Source organism: Lagenorhynchus albirostris, chromosome 2 (genome assembly GCF_949774975.1).
Source record: "Lagenorhynchus albirostris chromosome 2, mLagAlb1.1, whole genome shotgun sequence".
Lineage (NCBI taxonomy): Eukaryota > Metazoa > Chordata > Mammalia > Artiodactyla > Delphinidae > Lagenorhynchus > Lagenorhynchus albirostris.
Genome location: NC_083096.1, coordinates 89,308,084 through 89,329,339, shown reverse-complemented (window position 1 = coordinate 89,329,339; position 21,256 = coordinate 89,308,084).

Here is a 21,256-nt window from a genome sequence, read left to right as displayed (position 1 = left end):
CATTATAATTTGCTATATTTATCTGATTTATTTTCCCGAATGTTGCCTTGGGCTCCAAAAACAGATTAATGGAGAGTTCTGCCTGGTATAAAAGGCTGTCAGAAATAATTTTGGCTAGCTACATGAGGACCAATTTATATGTCGATTACACATCTGCCAAGCATTTAGCATAACAAATCAACATAGAATGTGAGAAGAGATATTGTTACAAAAGTAAAAACCAAGACCATAGTTAAATTAATGGCTGTTTAAAATATAATGTTTGTTATATCTCCTGAAAATTGGGCAATCAGCAAGAAGTACTAATACATTTTGGCATTTACATTTTTTTTTCCATTTAAAAGGTGTGATAATGGCTTATGTGGATATTTGCTTTTTTTTTTTTTTTTTTTGCGGTACGCGGGCCTCTCACTGTTGTGGCCTCTCCCGTTGCGGAGCACAGGCTCCGGACGCGCAGGCTCAGCGGCCATGGCTCACGGGCCCAGCCGCTCCGCGGTATGTGGGATCTTTCCGGACCGGGGCACGAACCCGTGTCCCCTGCATCGGCAGGCGGACTCTCAATCACTGCACCACCAGGGAAGCCCTGGATGTTTGCTTTTTAAGACAGGTTGAGGGTCAATCCTATGAATGGGGAAACGGACCTAAACATTAGAGCTACCTTTTGAAGAGGCTGGTTTAATCAAATTCTTAAACTAGCTGTTTTTTAATTTTTATTTTATTTTTTAAATTAAAGTACAGTTGATTTACAATGTTGGGCCAGTTTCTGGTATACAGCAGAGTGCTTGTGAATATTGAATATAGTTCCCTGTGCTGCACAGTAGGACCTTGTGGTTTATCTATTTTATATATAATAGGTCCTATCTGCTAATCCAAAACTCCTTTTATCCCTCCCCCACCCCCTTTTTCCTTTGGTAACCCTAAGTTTGTTTTCTTTCTATGTGTGTGAGTCTGTTTCTGCTTTGTAAATAAGTACATTTGTGTCATATTTTAGCTTCCACATATAATTGATATCATATGGTGTTTGTCTTTCTCTTTCTGACTTACTTCACTTAGTATGGTAATCTCTAGGTCTACCTATGTTGCCGCAAATGGCATTATTTCATATTTTTATGGCTGAGTAGTATTCCATTGTGTGTGTGTGTGTGTGTGTGTGTGTGTGTGTGTGTGTGTGTATTGAATATATATGCTGGGGATTTCTTGTACAATCAACTCCATTTCATTATTTTTTATGAAGTGACATAGAGTCTGGACTGATGGGCACATTTGCATGTGTTCTGGTTCATCTCCTTATGGCTAAGTTCTAAAACATTCTCAGACCTATCTTTATATGATAACATTATTAATTCATCCTCAAATATGCACTGGAGATTATGTGCTAGGGTTTTATTTTAACATCATCACCCCCAATATACATACTGGGTTTTTTTTACAATTCCAAATTCATTAGGCAATTTTGAAATCCTCGTCTTCTCCAGTAAGAGTCTTTTAAAAGTTACTGAAAACTGTAAATAAAAGTATCTAAAATCTTCACTGGTAATTTCCATAACATACTTTAATTTTACTAAATAACAAAAATTGCTTAAAACAAAAAGTAGAATTTTATCTTCACAACTTTGCCTAATATGCTGGAGTAAGATACTCTATTCATCTTTTAGTTAATGCTTATGTTCTTGCTGTTGGCTTGTTTACAGATTATTTCATTAGGTTGCCCTCTAATTCCAAGCTTTTATAGTCTAAACTCCGCCCAGTGTATGTGCACGTAGAAGTCTAGAGGAGCTTTAGGGTAATAGGAAGAACTCAAGACTCTAAGCGCAGAGATAGGGTTTAAATCCTAACTCCCTGGGTTCCTAAATCTCTCTGAGCCTTCAATTTCTTCATCTGTTATTAGGGGATGATAACAACCAGTTTACAAGGTGATTGTGAGGAGTAAATGAAATAAGATACAAAGAGTACCTAGCACAGTGCCAGTTATATATTTGACGTGATACGCTCTAAAAGTGTTTGCACATTTTTGCTGGAAGTCAAATGTCAGCACAGCATTGTCTCTCTCTTGAGTGGAAGAACTGGCCATTTGACAGAGACAGCTGTGTATCAACAGATGGCCCTGGGTCAGTTAAATTCAATTTGAGTGAATGAATAATAAGTGCCCGCACAGCACTTTGTCCATTACGAAGACCTTCATACTGGTCTGGACTAACTTCTGTAGCACATCCCTGGGTGCTGAGTCTCCTGGATTTGCTGAGCTAGACAATTTCATCCACACCCACTTCTACCTGGGTTTGAAGAACCATCTAAAGGGATGAAATGATTGGGGAAAATTTTCATCCCATCTCAGGTCTGCTTTACATAAAGGATGCCGGCTGCTGAGCAGTAACCCATCAGGAGAAGAGCAAGTAAAACAATATGACACGTAGGGCCTGCCTTGAGAGATGAGATTCACAAATTCTTCAGCAAACCAGATGAAGAAAATCCTTCAGCACAGAAATAAGATCTGAGCACTCTGGAGCTCAACTAACTCATCTCTGGCAGCCCAAGCCGTTCCCTACAACTTGCCCATTTCAGCTGGTTAGCCCTATCTTTCCAAAAGACTGTGTGTTACACATAATCCACAGCTGGGAAATAAAAACAATGTCTGCTTTGCCTTCTTATCCCCTTGTAATCAAAGCTTATGGCCTCCAAAAATATGACGAGCAGGGCAGGAGAGAGGCAAATGAGAAATCAAAGAGGTCTAGGGAAGGCAGCTAATGGGGCTTGGGAAATGCAACAAATACCAGTTTCAAACCAGGTTGAATCATTGCCAAGGAACCCAAGTTGACAAATGTGAGACACTGTTGAGGTTCCTAGTGGCAATTGTTGTCAGTTTAGCAAAAGAGCAGTGCTTTTGAAGCCAGATTTGGAGAGCAGATTCTGTGAAAAAGATATAATTCTGCTGCTTCCCAGGACTTGGTTCTAATTTTGGTTTTGGGCTGTCCTCAAAGCTCCCACCTCTCACATACTCATTCTATTTGGGGGCTTACTGTGGAGGAAGACAGCTAATGCTACGTCCAGAAAGAGAAAAAATAAGTCCAAATATTTGTTTTTCTTCTTTTTTTATGTTTTTCTTCTTGAAACAGAAACACAAATTCAAAAGTGTCTGGGTTTTATGTTTACAGCTGTCCTTCATCACCAGCAGAGCTCACTAGTCTGCTCATCTCAGCCTACTGTGAGCAGATATTTCACTGACATTTTTTTTGCTCACTTGTAAATCTCTCTGCAGCTCAGCACTGGTTCCCCACCTTTCTCCCTCCCCATGCCTTCCCAGGCTTCCTGGGGCTAATGTTAGGAGAAAGGAGGGATCCAGGAGTCTAACAAGAGGCAGTCTTCTGATATCCACTGATGTGGACCAGTGGGGGGGATGGCAATGGGGGGCCAGCAGTAGGGCAGCGTGACTATGCTCCCTGCGGACATGGCTTCTCCCTTGAGTTTGGCGACCATCCCCCATGACCTTGTGCTGGGAGTTCCAGGTGCCTATCTCTTATTCTCAGAACCTCCTCTGCTGCCAAGACTCCTGAGACCCTAAGGAGTGAGGTCTGAGGCAAGGGTGAGCCTGAAGGACTCAAGGTGGCAGGTGAGATTTTGTCCTGATTTGGTCCTGGGGATGAGCATGCTGTACAGGACGATAGGTTGATTCCCCCACCCCAAGTCTTTGGGTGCTCTGGTTCCTTCAGTATATGGGTGTGTGCTGGGTTAGGGTCCCAGGATCTGCTACCTACCCGCTGGAATGTGTAAAGTGGTCCTAGTTCCATCTTAATGCTAAGGAAGACCTTGCCTTCATATGCCTATATGATGACTGAAGGAATTGTCTGAGATGGCATTTTCCAGACCATTTGATTGATCTATGAGTTATAGTAACAAAGCAGATTAAAGATAGGTCTGCTCTGTGGATCTAAAGTGATGCGCATTACTTCTCTCTAATCACTGAATTGCTGCCCAACACCTCTTTTCCTCTTTGAACTCTTCATCTTTTCAAGGGTCTGGGGACCACTTTCCTGATCAAGACACAATCTAGGGATTTATTCTGAACTTCCTGTATTTATCTCTAGTGCTCTGAGCATCTTAGCTTGGAGTTGGAGTTGTGGCTGGGCATTGGGCTTTGACTGGGCTTTTCCCATTGTCAGCAGAGTGCAGCTGGCTTTGGCTGGGTTTGGAGATTCTCCAGCTAAGTCCCACCCTCAGAGAGGGTGCCATGGCTGCAGCCATTAGAGAAGTTCTCAGGAGTTACAGTAATAGCAGCTTTCTCAGAATCCACAGAAGACTGAGGGGACAAAACAGAGAAAATGAAAAGCTTCTAGAGAGTTGGGATTTTCTTCTTTTCCAACAAGAGGTTTCATCATCACATTTCCCCCAATGTTGCTGCACTGCTGCTTTATAAGCTCCACCTCTAATTCTGGCTCATTTGGAAAAAGGTCTGCTAGAATCATTTCCCACTGCATTCTCTTTATATTGCTTCTCATAACAGGCTAGGCCTAGAGTTGTGATAACGATTAAAGCTCTGACTAAAATAATATTACTACTCATGATACTTATGAGCCACCTAAAGGACAGGAACTTTTGGTAAGTAAAAAAAATTGTAAGGAAATATTTTGTAAATATTTGACCTGTAGGTTGTTATCTCCATTTTGGACATGGGGAAACTGAGCCTTAGGACTCATAAATATGTTGTGGGAATAGAATAAGCTAATGTCTGAAAAGTGCTCAGGACATAGTAACAACTTGATAAAAATTATTGTTATTATTCTTGGTTTTATCTATTGCTGTTTGAGGATGACAATAAAAGGCCAACATTTAGAATCTTTTGGAGAAGGACAGCTGGTATCTCAGACAGCCCTTGAAGAATAAGGACCCTGGTTGGCCTATCAGAGTAGGCCCATGGTTCTCAACCTTTGGCTTACATCAGAATTAGCTGTGGAGTCTTAAGAACTAGCGATTCCTAAGACCTAACCTAGACTTCCCCAGTCAAAATCTCCAAAGATAGATCGTAGAAGCCCATATTTAAAAAACAGCAACACTTGATCATATGATACTGTTGGGCACAGAGTCTGGGGGCTGACCTCTATTTTGGGTCTTGGAAAATTTTTGTTGGAGGTGATAAGTTTCAGGAGATGGACTCACATTAACACGATTATCACAAGTGTCTAATACATGGATCAGAGTGACAATTGACAGTGACAACTGTAACAGAGCCTCAGGTTCTTTTCATGCCTTCCCAGCAGGATGAATATGGCCAGGTAAGCCAGGGACCTAGAGGCAGGGGTCATGATTGGGTGATCTTGAGATTCAGGGCCATCAAACATCATGCACTCAAGGCATCCATCTCCATTAAAAGAAGATACCTGCTGCGGAAACAGAATAATCATGTTCGTGAGCCCAGATGCACTGCCAGATTTGATCTCTGGCCATCTCCTGTACTGGTGCTACCATCCTGAAAATACATTACTTTTAGATTAAAAAATACAATGTAGTTGGTTAGCTTTGTCCTTTTCTAGTTAAAACCCAATCCAAATGCTTATAGTTAGCAAGAGTTTAGAGATACAGATACAGACATTCTTATACTTGGCTTATTACTGGGAAATAAGCACAATCTTTCTGGAGACCTTTTAGTGCAAAGTGTCAGTAGCTACAAGGATGTTTCTTGGCACTACTAGTAATGCAAAAAATTGGAAGCAAACTTGGTGTTCAATATATTCATTATTTTATATATATACATAATGGGATGATATATAGTATTGGTTTAGAATAAAATTTAATTACATTAAAATATTCACAACATATTGTTAAGTGAAAAAGCATGCTTCAAAACAATATGACTAAATTATTGTGTTTGTGAAAAAAGATACACCAAAATGTTAACGTAAATTTCTCTGGGTGATTGGATTATGAATGATTTTATTTTCCTTTTTTATGTATCTATCTATACATTTAAAAACATTTTATCATAAGAATATATATTAATTTATTATTAGAAAAATCAAATAAACATTATCATAAAAGCCACAGTCCAGGTAAGTCTTTCTGAAGTTATATCTGGGTCATCATACCTATATTTTGGGTGGTCTTCAAATACAGATTTTAAGGCTGTGTTATTTCTATAAATGGTGACTATCATTCATTACTGTTTAATCTGTACTGACCCAATTCACAGGAGATAATCCTAATTTCAGTTTTGGTGTTCATAGCTGTCGACCCCTGGTGTTGTGCACACAATTTAGCCACTGTGATGGGGACATTCATCCAATAAACATTTATTTATTTATTTATTAACATCTTCATTGTAGTATAATTCTTTTACAATGGTGTGCTAGTTTCTGCTCTATAACAAAGTAAATCAGCTATACATATACATATATCCCCATATCTCCTCCCTCTTGTGGCTCGCTCCCACCCTCTATATCCCACCCCTCTAGGTGGACACAAAGCACCAAGCTGACCTCCCTGTGCTATGCAGCTGCTTCCCACTAGCTATCTATTTTACATTTGGTAGTGTATATACATCCATGCCACTTTCTCATTTCATCCCAGCTTACCCTTCCCCCTCCCCATGTCCTCAAGTCCATTCTCTACGTCTGTGTCTTTATTCCTGTCCTGCCCCTATGTTCTCAGAACCATTTTTTGTTTTTTCTGAATTCCATATATATGTATTAGCATACAGTATTTGTTTTTCTCTTTCTGACTTTCTTCACTCTGTATGACAGTCTCTAGGTCCGTCCACCTCACTAAAAATAACTCAATTTCGTTTCCTTTATGGCTGAGTAATATTCCATTGTATATATGTGCCACATCTTCTTTATCCATTCATCTGTCAATGGATACTTGGGTTGCTTCCATGTCCTGGCTATTGTAAATAGAGCTGCAATGAACATTGTGGTACATGACTCTTTTTGAATTATGGTTTTCTCAGGGTACATGCCCAGTAGTAGAATTGCTGGGTCATATGGTAGTTCTATTTTTAGTTTTTTAAGGAACCTCCATACTATTCTCCATAGTGGCTGTATCAATTTACATTCTCAATAACAGTGCAAGAGGGTTCCCTTTTCTCCACACCCTCTCCAGCATTTACTGTTTGTAGAATTTTTGATGATGGCCATTCTGACCAGTGTGAGGTGATACCTCATTGTAGATTTGATTTGCATTTCTCTAATGATTAGTGATGTTGAGCATCCTTTCATGTGTTTGTTGGCAATCTATATATCTTCTTTGGAGAATTGTCTATTTAGGTCTTCTGCCCAATTTTGAATTGGGCTGTTAGTTTTTTTGATATTGAGCTGCGCGAGCTGCTTGTTAATTTTGGAGGTTAATCCTTCATCAGTTGCTTAGTTTGCAAATATTTTCTCCCATTCTGAGGGTTGTCTTTTCATCTTGTTTATGGTTTCTTTTGCTCTGCAAAAGGTTTTAAGTTTCATTAGGTCCCATTTGTTTATTTTTGTTTTTATTTCCCTTTCTCTAGGAGGTGGGTCTAAAAGGATCTTTCTGTGATTTACATCATAAAAAGTTCTACCTATATTTTCCTCTAAGAGTTTGATAGTGTTTGTCCTTACATTTAGGTCTTTAATCCATTTTGAGTTTATTTTTGTGTGTGGTGTTAGGGAGTGTTCTAATTTCATTCTTTTAAATGTAGCTGTCCAGTTTTCCCACTTGATCATGGTGTATGATTCTTTTAATGTGCTGCTGGATTCTGTTTGCTAGTATTTTATTGAGGATTTTTGCATCTCTGTTCATCAGTGATATTGGCCTGTAGTTTTCCTTTCTGTGATATCTTTGTCTGCTTTTGGTATCAGGGTGATGGCTGCCTCATAGATTTAGTTTGGGAGTGTTCCTCTCTCTGCTTTATTTTGGAAGAATTTGAAAAAGACAGGTGTTAGTTCTTCTCTGAATGCTTGATACAATTCACCTGTGAAGCCACCTTGTCCTGGGCTTTTGTTTGTTGGAAGATTTTTAATCACAGTTTCAATTTCAGTGCTTGTGATTGGTCTGTTTATATTTAGTATTTCTTCCTGGTTCAGTCTCAGAAGGCTGTGCTTTTCTAAGAATTTTTCCATTTCTTCCAGGTTGTCAATTTTATGGCATATAGTTACTTGTAGTAATCTCTCATTATCCTTTGTATTTCTGCAGTATCAGTTGTTACTTCTCCTTTTTCATTTCTAATTCTGTTAATCTGTGTCTTTTCCCTTTTTTCTTGATGAGTCTGGCTAATGGTTTATGAATTTTGTTTATCTTCTCAAAGAACCGGCTTTTAGTTTTACTGATCTTTGCTATCGTTTCCTTCATTTCCTTTTCATTTATTTCTTGTCTGATCTTTATGATTTCTTTCCTTCTGCCAACTTTCGTGTTTTTGTTGTTGTTCTTTCTCTAATTACATTAAGTGTAAGTTTATGTTTTTGATTTGAGTGTTTCTTGAGATAGGATTTTATTGCTATAAAATTCCCTCTTAGAACTGCTTTTGCTGCATCCCATAGGTTTTGGGTTGTCATGTTTTCATTGTCATTTGTTTCTAGGTATCTTTTGATTTCCTCAGTGATCTCTTGGTTCTTTAGTAGTTCATTGTTTACCTCCATGTGTTTTTATTTTTTAGTTTTTTTTCCCTGTAATTGATATCTAGTCTCATAGCATTGTGGTCAGAAAAGATGCTTGATATGATTTCAATTTTCTTAAATTTACCAAGGCTTTATTTGTGATCCAAGATATGATCTATCCTGGAGAATGTTCCATGAGCACTTGAGAGGAAAGTGTAATCTGCTGTTTTTGGATGGAATGTCCTATAAATATCAATTAAGTCCATCTTGTTTAATGTGTCATTTAAAGTTTGTGTTTTTTATTTATTTTCATTTTGGATGATCTGTCCATTGGTGGAACTGGGGTGTTAAAAGTCCCCTACTATGATTGTGTTACTGTCAATTTCCCCTTTTATGGCTGTTAGCATTTGCCTTATGTATTGAGATGCTCCTATGTTGGGCTCATAAATATTTACAGTTGTTATATCTTCTTCTTGGATTGATCCCTTGATCATTATGTTGTGTCCTTCTTTGTTTCTTGTAATAGTCTTTATTTCGAAGTCTATTTTGTCTGATATGAGAATTGCTACTCCAGCTTTCTTTTGATTTCCATTTGCATGGAATATCTTTTTCCACGCCCTCACTTTCAGTCTGTATGTGTCCCTAAGTCTGAAGTAGGTCTCTTGTAGACAGCATATATACAGTTCTTGTTTTTGTATCCATTCAGCCAGTCTATGACTTTTGGTTGGAGCATTTAATTCATTTACATTTAAGGTAATTATTGATATGTATATTCCTATTACCATTTTCTTAATTGTTTTAGGTTTGTTTTTATAGGTTTTTTCCTTCTCTTGTGTTTCCTGCCTAGAGAAGTCCCTTTGTCTTAGAAGTTCCTTTGTTGTAAAGCTGGTTTGGTTGTGCTGTGTTCTCTTAGCTTTTGCTTGTCTGTAAAAGTTTTAATTTATCTTTCAAATCTGAATGAGGTCCTTGCTGGGTAGAGTAATCTTGGTTGTAGGTTTTTCCCTTTCATCCCTTAAATATGTCCTGCCACTCCCTTCTGGCTTGCAGAGTTTCTGCGGAGAGATCTGTTAACCTTATTGGGATTCCCTTGTATGTTATTTGTTGCTTTTCCCTTGCTGTTTTTAATATTTTTTCTTTGTATTTAATTTTTGATAGCCTGATTAATATGTGTCTTGGCCTGTTTCTCCTTGGATTTATCTTGTATGGGACTTTCTGTGCTTCCTGGACTTGACTGTTTTCTTTTCCATATTAAGGAAGTTTTCAACTATAATCTCTTCAAATATTTTCTCAGTTCCTTCCTTTTTCTCTTCCTCTTCTGGGGCCTCTGTAATTCAAATGATGGTGCATTTAATGTTGTCCCAGAGGTCTCTGAGACTGTCCTCAAGTCTTTTCATTCCTTTTTCTTTATTCTGTTCTGCAGTAGTTATTTCCACTATTTTATTTTCCATGTCACTTATCTGTTCTCTGCCTCAGTTATTCTGCTATTGATTCCTTCTAGAGAATTTTAAATTTTATTTATTGTGTTGTTCATCATTGTTTGTTTGCTCTTTAGTTCTTCTAGGTCCTTGTTAAACGTTTCTTGTATTTTCTCCATTCTGTTTCCAAGATGTTGGATCATCTTTACTATCATTACTCTGAATTCTTTTTCAGGTAGACTGCCTGTTTCCTCTTCATTTGTTTGGTCTGGTGGGTTTTTATTTTGCTCCTTTATCTGCTGTGTATTTCTCTGTCTTCTTATTTTGCTTACCTTACTGTGTTTGGGGTCTCCTTTTTGCAGGCCGCAGGTTCATAGTTACTGTTGTTTTTGGTGTCTGCCCCCAGTGGGTAAGTGGGTTGTGTAGGCTTCTTGATGGAGGGGACTGGTGCCTGTGTTCTGGTGGATGAGGCTAGATCTTGTTTTTCTCTTGGGCAGGACTGCATCCGGTGGTGTGTTTTGAGGTGTCTGTGAACTTATTATGATTTTAGGTATCCTCTCTGCTAATAGGTGGGGTTCCTGTCTTGCTAGTTGTTTGGTATGGGATATCCAGCACTGTAGGTTGCTGGTGATTGAGATTACAGGGTCTTAGTGTTGAGATGGAGATCTCTGGGAGAGCTTTTGCTGTTTGATAGTACGTGGGGCCGGGAGTTCTCTGGTGGTCCAATGTCCTGAACTTGGTTCTCCCACCTCATAGGCTCAGGCCTGACACCCAGCCGGAGCACCAAGACCCTGTCAGCCACACGGTTCTGAAGAAAAGGGAGAAAAAAAGAAAGAATGAAAGATAGACAGAAAGAAAGAAAATAAAGTTATTAAAATAAAAAATATTTTTTAAAATAAAATTAATTAAAAAGTAATTTAAAAAAGAGAGAAAAGAGCAACCAAACCAAAAAACAAATCTACCAATGATAACAATTGCTAAAAAGTATACTAAAAATAATAAATTAATTAATTTAAAAATAATAAATGGACGGGCAGAACCCTAGGACAAATGTTAAAAATGAAGCTATACCAACAAAATCACAGAAAGAAGCATACACATCCACACCCACAGAAAGAGAAAAAGGATAAAAATATTAAAAAATTTAAAAAAAGGAAGAGTACAACCAAATCAGTAAACAAATCTACCAATGGTAATAAGCTCTAAATACTAAACTAAGATAAACATAAAACCAGAAACAAATTAGATGCAGAAAGCAAACCCCAAGTCTACAGTTGCTCCCAAAGAAGTCCACTGCCTCAATATTGGGATGATTCATTGTTTATTCAGGTATTCCACAGATGCAGGGTACTTCGAGTTGATTGTGGAGATTTAATCCACTGCTCCTGAGGCTGCTGGGAGAGAGTTCCCTTTCTCCTCTTTGTTCGCACAGCTCCTGGGGTTCAGCTTTGGATATGGCCCTGTCTCTGCGTGTAGGTCACCTGAGGTCACCTGTTCCCTTTTGGGAAGTCTGAGGTCTTCTGCCAGCATTCAGTAGGTTTTCTGTAGGAGTTGTTCCACATGTAGATGTATTTTTGATGTATTTGTGGGGAGGAGGGTGATCTCCACATCTTACTCTTCTGCTATCTTGAAGGTCCCTTCCCAGTAAACATTTATTGAGGACTTTCTCTGGGCCAGACTTTGAGGATACATATTTGAATAATATATAGTTACTGCCCTAAAGAGTCAGGTGGGATAGAACAAAATGTAAAACAAATTATAAGTGATTTAATAGAGGTGAGGATATGAGAACCTAGAGCCTTGAGGGAGCATCTAATTTTTGCTGGAGAAGTCAGGAAATGCTTAATAGAAGAGATAACTTCTAAGCTTGGTCTTAAAGGTAGAAGTTTTTCAGGTGTAGAGGGAGGCAAGGTCATTTCTAGGCAGACTGGGCTCATACATAGACACAGACCAGTGAAATGCCACGATGGGGAATGCTGAGAATTTCAGTGTGGCTAGAGCATGGGGTATTGGGGAGAAAGGAAGGAGAATGGGCGTGGAGTGACAAATTAATACCTAATAGTAAAGAGTCTCGTGTGCCATGGTACAGAACTTTAATTTGACCTTTTGGGCAATGGAAATTGATAGATGTTTATAAACAAGAAAGTGATATAACAGAACTATTTTTAAGGACAAAACTCTGGTGACTATGTGGAAAATGGGCAAGTTTTGGGAAGAGTTTGGCAGTAGGAGATACTTGAGAAGCTATTGCAATATTAAAGATGAGGGCTAATAAGTGTTTGGTCTAAGTCAGCAGCCCTGGGAATGGAGAGAAAAGGCTTGATTTGAGAGGCCTCTAGTCAATAGGGAGAAAATTTCCCCATTCCCTGTGCTGTGTATTTTCCATGCATTTTAAAGATGTAAACCTCCATATTGAACATTACTCTGCCAACCCAAACTTGAATCAGTGCATAAGCGCCTGTGTTTGACAAAGCCCAATGGATTCAAATCCAGTTTACATTGAGTTTTTCCCAAAAAATGAGTAACTGCTGAAGTGTACAAAACAAAACCACCCCCAACTCACATGTGTTTCTGTGATTCCTTAAGATGCCGAAAGAAGATGAAAACAGTTACCACTGTTGGTTTTTAAGAAAATGTCAGATCCAAAACATTCAACCATATTCTCCCTCTGACTCAACATGCCTGGAATATTTAGTGAGGTACCTTTAGAAATGATATAATCCTTTCAGTTGAGAACTTGTTGACTCATGAAAAGGATGTAAGCTTTGGTTCCAGACAGACCTGGATCTGTAATAACTGTGACCTTAGGTAAGTTACTTAATTTCTTAGTTTACTCATTTGTAAAATGGCAATAATTATAACTACCTTTCAGAGCTGTTGTGAGAATTGCAATACATATAAAGCATCTTGTACATTTTTGTTCTACAAAAAAATATTCAGGCAATCGCTTTTTTTTTTTTTTTTGGCTGCATTGGGTCTTTGTTTCTGCACACTGGCTTTCTCTAGTTGCTGCCAGCAGGGGCTACTCTTCATTGCGGTGTGTGAACTTCTCATTGCGGTGGATCTCTTGTGGAGTACAAGCTCTAGGTGTGCGGGCTTCAGTAGTTGCAGCACGTGGGCTCACTAGTTGTGCCTTGCGGGCTTTAGAGTGCAGGCTCAGTAGTTGTGGTGCAGGGGCTTAGTTGCTCTGTGGCACATAGGATCTTCCCAGACCAGGGGTCGAATCCATGTCCCCTGCATTAGTAGGCAGATTCTTAACCACTCCACCACCAGGGAAGTCCCAGGAAATAGCTTTTTATTTAAGGCCAACTTACTCTTTCATAAGCCTATTCTAGACTAACTATATCTGAAGCGTTATGTTCATTTTTGTTTATGGCAGTTTAAGGGAGATAATGGTAAGCTAGAATGCTTTTAGAGAAAGATGATGAGAATGGCTAAGAGTCTAGAAACAAGGTTCTGTAAGCATTCGCTTTTTGATATTGAGAGATATGTATAATCATCCTATTTTCCTTTTTGTCTTGGCTGTCAGGAAACTCAGAGCCAAATTTGATATTCAAGTCCAACAACCCTTTGGATTGGTATATTTGCTTCATTCTTTTGTTTGCCTCCTTAAATTTTCCTGGGAAAGAATAGTGCATAAAGAAATTCAGGAAATAAAATAAAATGCTATATGAAGACTTGCAGAAAAAAATTGCACAGGTTTAACATGCAAAATAGAAGTCTAAAAGGGCGAGCTAATAATTGTCTTCAAGTTTTGAAAACCTGCCATGTGGAAAGAAAATAGACTTAACTTCATTATCCCAAACATCAAACACCGGAACAATAAATGGAAGATGTAAGAGAATTATTTAAATTAAATAAAAGAAGGGAATGTTTTATAACTACACTAATGGGATGGGATTTCTACTGGGAAAATGAGTCCCCCATCACTGCAAGAATTAAGCTTACTATATATAGTCACTAAATTAGATGGCCTCTAAAAATGTATCTAACCCCAAATCCCACAGTTACATTTCCAAGCAGCTGTTTTAGGACAGTTTGAAAAGATCACCAACCATTGGTGGCCTAGGAAACTCTCCATCAGGACCATTCTGAACATGTTGATCAGCTTTTTGGTGACCGGTCACAGAAAATTAGTGTTATTAGTGTTAAATCTAATGTGCTTCAGAGGAGGAGACCCAGTTTTTATCTCTGGCAACCACATTTGGTTACTTGGCAAATATCTGTTGTGTCCCACGTAGTTGGGCACTGTGCAGGAGCTGTGGGGTTCTCAAAAGAAAGAATACCCCCCTTGCAGCTCCATCACAGTAGCATAGGAGACTCTTCCACAGTGATGAGCACACCTCACGTTTAATAAATGTCATTTGTATTGGGTGGCTCCTGCACCCAAAAGATGACAAGTTTCCTTATGTAATAATAACTTATTATTTTGAAACAATTTCAACTCTGAGATTTCATTTCATGTTCTTTTAATATGGTTCAATATATTGGGGCTGGATAAGAAAGCTGGGTCACAGAAAGACTGTCTGCCTTAGTTATTAGTATTTCCTGCAACAGACAAACTGCAATATACCGGTGACTTAACACAATAAAAGTTTATTTTTCATGTCACCATTAGATGTGACCACTGTGGCATAGCTTTCTCCATCTTGTAGCTATGCCATTTGGAACAGGCAGCCTCCAAGGTCACAGTAGAGAGAGAGAGTGAGGATGCACACTGGTTCTTAACTACCTCAGCCTGAAAGGGACAGAGGCCACTTCTGCTCATACTTCATTGGCAAGTGCTTAGTCACATGGTTCTAACCCAACTAAAGGGGGATGGGGAAGCTAGAGAGCCCATGGTATTTGGTGAGGACTACTTGGACATGGTGACTAAGGCCACTTAGTTTATGACTTAACTAGAACTAGAAATCAGATTTCCTGATTTCCAATCTTTCATTTTCTTCTGTGAACTGTGCTGTCTGATCTTCCTGTTCAAATAAAATATGGTGTTTAGGGATCAATCCAGAGTGCTTTTGGGGCCAGGGAATTTGGAACCAAAGATTTGGGCACAGAGCCTGGGGACCATGCTGTAGCAGCTCATGGAGTTTTCAGATATGTCTTATTATAGCCTGATTGGATCAAAATCACCAAACCGAGAAGAGGGGACATGTGTAAGCAGTCATGAACAACCAGAACCATGAAGATCCACTGTGGAGGAAGATGTTGAATGGGAGGTGGGGAAGGAAAATAGATGTAGAAAACTCCCCGCCTTGAGCTGTACTCAGGGCCAACTAGACTGCAGGCTAACAATCTGGCTATTCTTCAAGCCCATATTTGTTAAATATTTGCTCATCAATTGTTTACAGTAAAAGATGAATGCTCTGTGGAGAAAGGCAAAAAATAGAGGACAGCTGGCAGAGAGCACACATTCTCAATTGTCCTGAACAATTTAGCTTTGGCCCAAATGGGCTCTTTTGTCTTGCAGAACAAAATCCCTGCAGTTAAATGGACTCACCCCTTAGAAGGCAGTTAGTAAACTTGACCTGAAGTATGCTTTCTCTGGAGACCAGCTTCGGATCCCCAGATGCATTAGTGGAATGATCTGGGCATGGGCATCCATTGCCTTCTTCCATTTGGGACACGCATGTCCAGTCTCTCTGACTTGGTGTGTATAATTTACAGAAGGAGTCAGCTTTGACCTTTGTTTATTTCCTCTTGACCTTCTAAATTCTGTGCCTTCAACTACCATTTCTGCAATGCTTCGAGACACTTTGTTCTCAGCCAGAGCCACACAGAGACATCCAGGAAATGAAACACAGGAACCTGCAATGATGAGGCTCAGAGTGGGAAATGTTTATGCAAGAAGAGAAGTTAATGTAGTTAGGAGAACTTTGATTTTTGCATTTCTTTACTTACTTAAAGAACCCTACTCAGCAATACATTGTCATAATTTTATATGGAAGGCGTTTACACACACACACTGATAGATTTCTGTCTTGGTTACTGGAAGAGAAAGCAAGATGGAATGATGGAATGTTGTCTTTCATTTGTGCGTGTCAAAGAATATGAAGCAAGAATATGTGTATTTAGTGGATTCTTTTCTGATATAGACTCTGCAATTGGAATTTGGTTTACTCAGGAAAAAATCAGCTACTTGTTTTTAATCTCACACAGCTGTGAGAAAATGAGCCTACTAAACTATACAAAATGATTGAGAACATTTGTTTCTCAGCATTTCAGACTGGCTGGTGGCAACACAGAGTGATATGGCCTTTAGGCAGTACTTTTCCAAGCCTTCCTCTTGCTTATGAAGCCCTAGGTAGAAGCTGTAAATGTTTGAGATGCACTTATTTGACTTATTCACAGAATAATGAATTTACAGAGATGTGCTAGAAAAAAATAGTAAAATACGCCATTAGATAGAGAACGGGGCACCTGCCCCACCACAGGACAGAACCATACCTCATAAATAGATGAGTTTTTAATTCCCTTATTAATTTAATTAATTAGCTCATGAATTCCCTCCTTCATTATTCAAATAGATGATGAATTTCTACAACATGTTCTACCATTGCTTGGCTTTTTATTCTTAATACCCAATAGTAAAAAATGGGGAGATTCTACAGCTCACATTTTTTTCTTCTCTGTGAGCATGCTATCCAGTGTAAAACTGCATGCAGTGGGTTCAAGGACACACCTAATCCCTGATGTGTGAGTGTGTGCTTGTGAGAGGGGTGGGGGGGATTCAAAAGCACCTGCAATCAGTTATGGGAAGTGGCAAAGGAGCCTTCACATTACCCAAGGATCTGGTCACAGGTTTGCAGTATGAAACAGTTCCTTTCAGGGGTCATTCCCTTTCTTTGGCCCATTGGCCCATTTTCAGGGCCCTGGGGAAATTTTGGCATCCCATGCTATTTTCACCCTCCTATTGAAGGTTGGATTATTGTTTTTCTTTCTTATCATTTTTCCCACTCCACCAAATCTAGATGTCTCTTTGTCTCCTGCCTTACTCTCCCCAGACCACCCATCTCTCTTCCTGTGCACCACATTGTGTATCTGTTTCCCTATCCCTAATCTTCATCGGAGCCCTGGCTATCAGGTCTCTTGGACTCAAGAAACCACAATAAGCTGCCCTGGAAATGAACTCAAAGAAACATTTTCCCAATGCAAATGCCTTACCTGACAGGAAGAAGAGGCAGACTGGAGAAAGAGAAAGATGCAAGCATCAGCAATTATCTAAGTGCCATTCACCAATAGTCACCCTCTGAGAGAGTCAAGACCATTGGAATCTTTGAGATCCTCTGGCATAGCCATTTTGTTTCACAGAAAAAGATACTGAAGACCACAGAACTGGGAGACTGACCAAAGTCCTCATAGCTAGCAAGCACCTAAACAGCCCCCATCTCTTGACTCCTGGCCCAGTGCTCCTCTGCCACTCATAGCTGCCTCTACAGCCAATTACCATCTTGCTGCCCCAAACTGAGGCTTAATGAGTGCTCTCCTATTTCCACCAGGAGCAAAGCAGGCGTAAGTTTCTAGTCTGATCAGCTGGCTCTAAGGCCAGTTTATCATCTGTGTAAATCTTTGAAGATGAATGCAAGCCCCCCAAAGTCAGGGAATCTGGAGGGGTCGGCATCAGCTTCACTAAGCAGCACTTAGAGGGCTCCTCTGACCCCCCTGAGTTATTGCCCTGGCATTCCCAAGAATGCCAGTAAGTCCTCAACGTTTTCAGAAGCTTGTTTTTTGGATTTATACCTACTGATTAAATAATTGAAAGAAGCTACTGGAGCACAAACATAATCTCACCCCATGTTAGTCATTCCTGGATGCGGAAGAGGGAATCATGTTAATGTTGGCAATTTCTATTCTGTCCATGTCTCCGGAGCCCATTGCTCTGGCACACAGAGCATGAGCTCATGAGCTCATGGTTTAATTGGATTAGAAATTAAATGAATGCTGTTTTTCTTCTAAAGGAGAGGAGAGCCACCCCATACCAAGACTAGCAACTAAAACTGCAAGAAGATACTTGGCAGGAGTGTCAACATCGAGGCACGCACTCAGTGGAGAGGGACAAAACCTCTCCCCTCCAGAGAGAGCCAGAAAGTTTGAGAGAAGGAAATCCTCCATGTTGATAAGTGTTGTGGCTGTGATGGAGTTACAGCAATCTAGATAAACTCAAAGACATACATATGAGAGAAAAGAGAGACTAAATTATGCTGTACTCATGGTTTTGTTCTTCCATGAAGATGAAAGAAACTTCTAAGTGGAATGACTAGTTAGTTGAGATGATTCTAAAACTCCTTCCAAATCTCAGTTCTGTGGAGTCACATGAAACTAAACCTAGCCTCAAGAGCCCTTTGATACTGATGGAGTTACACACTCTCGCAAAGTGCCCCCATTATTTCTGGGAGTTCCCAAATAAATGTCTCCTGTGTGCCCCCAACACAGTCTGTCAGCTACAGCCACTGTGAGGTGCCTTATACTTGCCCAAGAGCCCCTTGAAGAAGCATCACTGCTGGCACTGCTCACTCTTAAATGTCAGTGTCATCCCGGGGGTCTACCTCTTAAAGTTTCCAAAGCTGCCAGGCAAAGGAGGGGAGAAATTTCTGCTCAGAATCTCAGAAAGCTCCCAAGAAAAAAATTCTAACTTCAGGTCTTCATCTTTCCAGCCCTAAATATTCAGACTCAGATCAAGGGGACACATGAACAGCTCAATGAGCCAATCTTTACTGATTGCCTAGTATGTGCCTGGCACTTCTGGAAGCTGGAGTTATAGTAATGAACACAGAGACTTGGTCCCTGCCTTTATCATTGTCCTCCTCTTATCCCTCCTCTGCCCCTAGCTCCCATCCCTCCAAATCCTATTATCCCACCTTCCCTAGTTGCAAAACAAAAGTTCTCATGGATATTGATAGATGAAAAATATCTTGGAAGAAGATGGTATTGAGGAGAAAGGAACTCTTCATAGGGGCAGTGTTGGAACTTCAGGCAGCCAGGAAAGATGCCCTGTACATCTGAAAAATCCACATACCTAAATTGCAGAGACAATCACATTCTATGCAACAGATCAATGTGAACTTAATCTACCAGATAGTGTTAGTATGTGGACAGAAGGAAGGAGTTTGGAAAAACAGTTTAATAATTACAGTGAATAATTTAGTCTTATACATTTTGTGTATCTGCAAAATATGGTATATTTGTAACAAAATATTTCTCCTCCTCTCACATTGATTTATTCATTCAGAAAATATTTATTGGTCACCTACTATATGACAAACATTGGTCTAGTCAGTTGGGATGTAACAAAGGACAAGATGGACAAAAATGCTGTCTTTTGGAGAGTCTGCATCATAAGATACAGTCAATATAAACTATAAATGAGTAAAAATAAATAGTATGTTAGTTAAATGTGCTCAGGAGAAACATAGAACAAGAAGAGGCACAGGAAATGTTGAGGGAGGGGATGGCAGGTGATCTGGGAAGACGTCCCTCAGAAGGTGACATTTGACCCTTGAAAGTGACAAGGGAGCAAGCCATACAGATATCCCAAAAAGAATATTCCAAGCTTCAAGAACAGCAAATTCAAAGACCACAAGGTGAAATTTTGCCTGGAATATCCATGGAAGGACAGTGTGGCCATGGATCAGAGTGAGGGAGCAGAGAGCACAAGAGAATAAGGTCAGAGACGTGGGGCCGGATCCTGTAGGACTTTGTGGATCCTTGAAAGGACATTGACATTTATTCTGGGATGGAAAGTCATTGAAGGTTTTGAGCAGAGAGTGACCTGCTCTGACTCTTGTTTCCACAGGATTAACTCTAGCCTCTCATTGAAGAGTAGACTGAACGGTCAAGGGTGGAAGCAGGGCGTCTAATTAGCAGAGTATTGAGATAATGGAAGTGGGAGGTGATGGAGGCTTGGGTTGGGGGGGATGGGGAGGGCTGTTAGCAGAGGAAATGAGAAGCATATGTCATATTTTTTCATAATTCAGAATGTTAATTTCATTACACCATATTATAACATTTGGTTTCTCCAGCTATATAAAAGTTCATTTTTTTGATGATGAAGTGAGTTAATACATATAAAATACATGCAAAAATGGCCCCTGACCTATGGCAAGCATGTGATTAGTGCCAGTTATTGCTTATTTTCTATATTTTCTACCATAGCTATTTCTAAAAGGGATTTGCTACAGTTAATAACCAAAACTGTGTATCCATATACATAATTGCTGAAAATGAAAATAAAGATCAGAAATCATGTTTAGGAGGAAAGGATCATAATTGGGCCAGAAATTAGATTATTACTGTAATTAAGCACTAATTCAATTTCTGTGCTTCCTGACAGTCAAGACAAGAAATGAAATCCCATAATTTATAAGATTATGTCTGGTAGAGGAAACAGCAGTTTTTAGGATATCCAGAATTGTTCTTGGCCCTGAAATACCATGGATTCTTAATATAAAGGACTCTCATTATTAGTATATAATGTCCTCAACGGCAATTCGGCAGGTAATACATAGCCGTTCTCTGTTTGGCTACTTCTTTTATTGATTCACAATAGAATTTTTAAATAGTAACTCAGTGGAGCCATTAGGGAGACAGCCTGGTGTAGTGAAAAAGCACTAGATAAGTTCTCGGAAGAACTGAGCTTCAGTTCCTGTACCCCTGTGTGAGCTTTAGCACACTTAACCTTTTTGAACTTTCAGTTTCAACATCTATAAAATGGGCCCTACGCTAAGTCCTTCTCTGTCTACCTGGCAAAATTGTGAGGAGTGAATAAGATGATCCATTTAAATGACACCTTCATCATTCAACCAACAAATATTTACTGAGAGACCTTTATGTGCCAGTCGCTGTTAGAAGTGCTGAGTGAAGAAAAAACAAAAAACAAACTCCAGGCCCACCCTCCTGAAGCTTTTGTTCTAATAGAGGAAGGCAAACACATAAAAAACACATTTACTTTCTCTGTCGGGCTTACTTCATTTAGGATGATAATCTCTATGTCCATCCATGAGAGAGAGAGGGAGAGAAATATAGTATGATATCGCTTATATGCAGAATCAAAAAAAAAGACACAAACGAACTCATTTACAAAACAGACCCGCAGACATAGAAAACAAACTTATGGTTACCAAAGGGGAAAGGGGGAGGGGAGGGATAAATTAGGAGGGTAGGATTAACAGATACACACTACTATATATAAAATAGATAACCAACAAGGACCTACTCTATATCACAGGGAACTATACTCAATATTTTGTAATAAGGTCTAAGGGAAAAGAATCTGAAAAAGATATATATATATATATA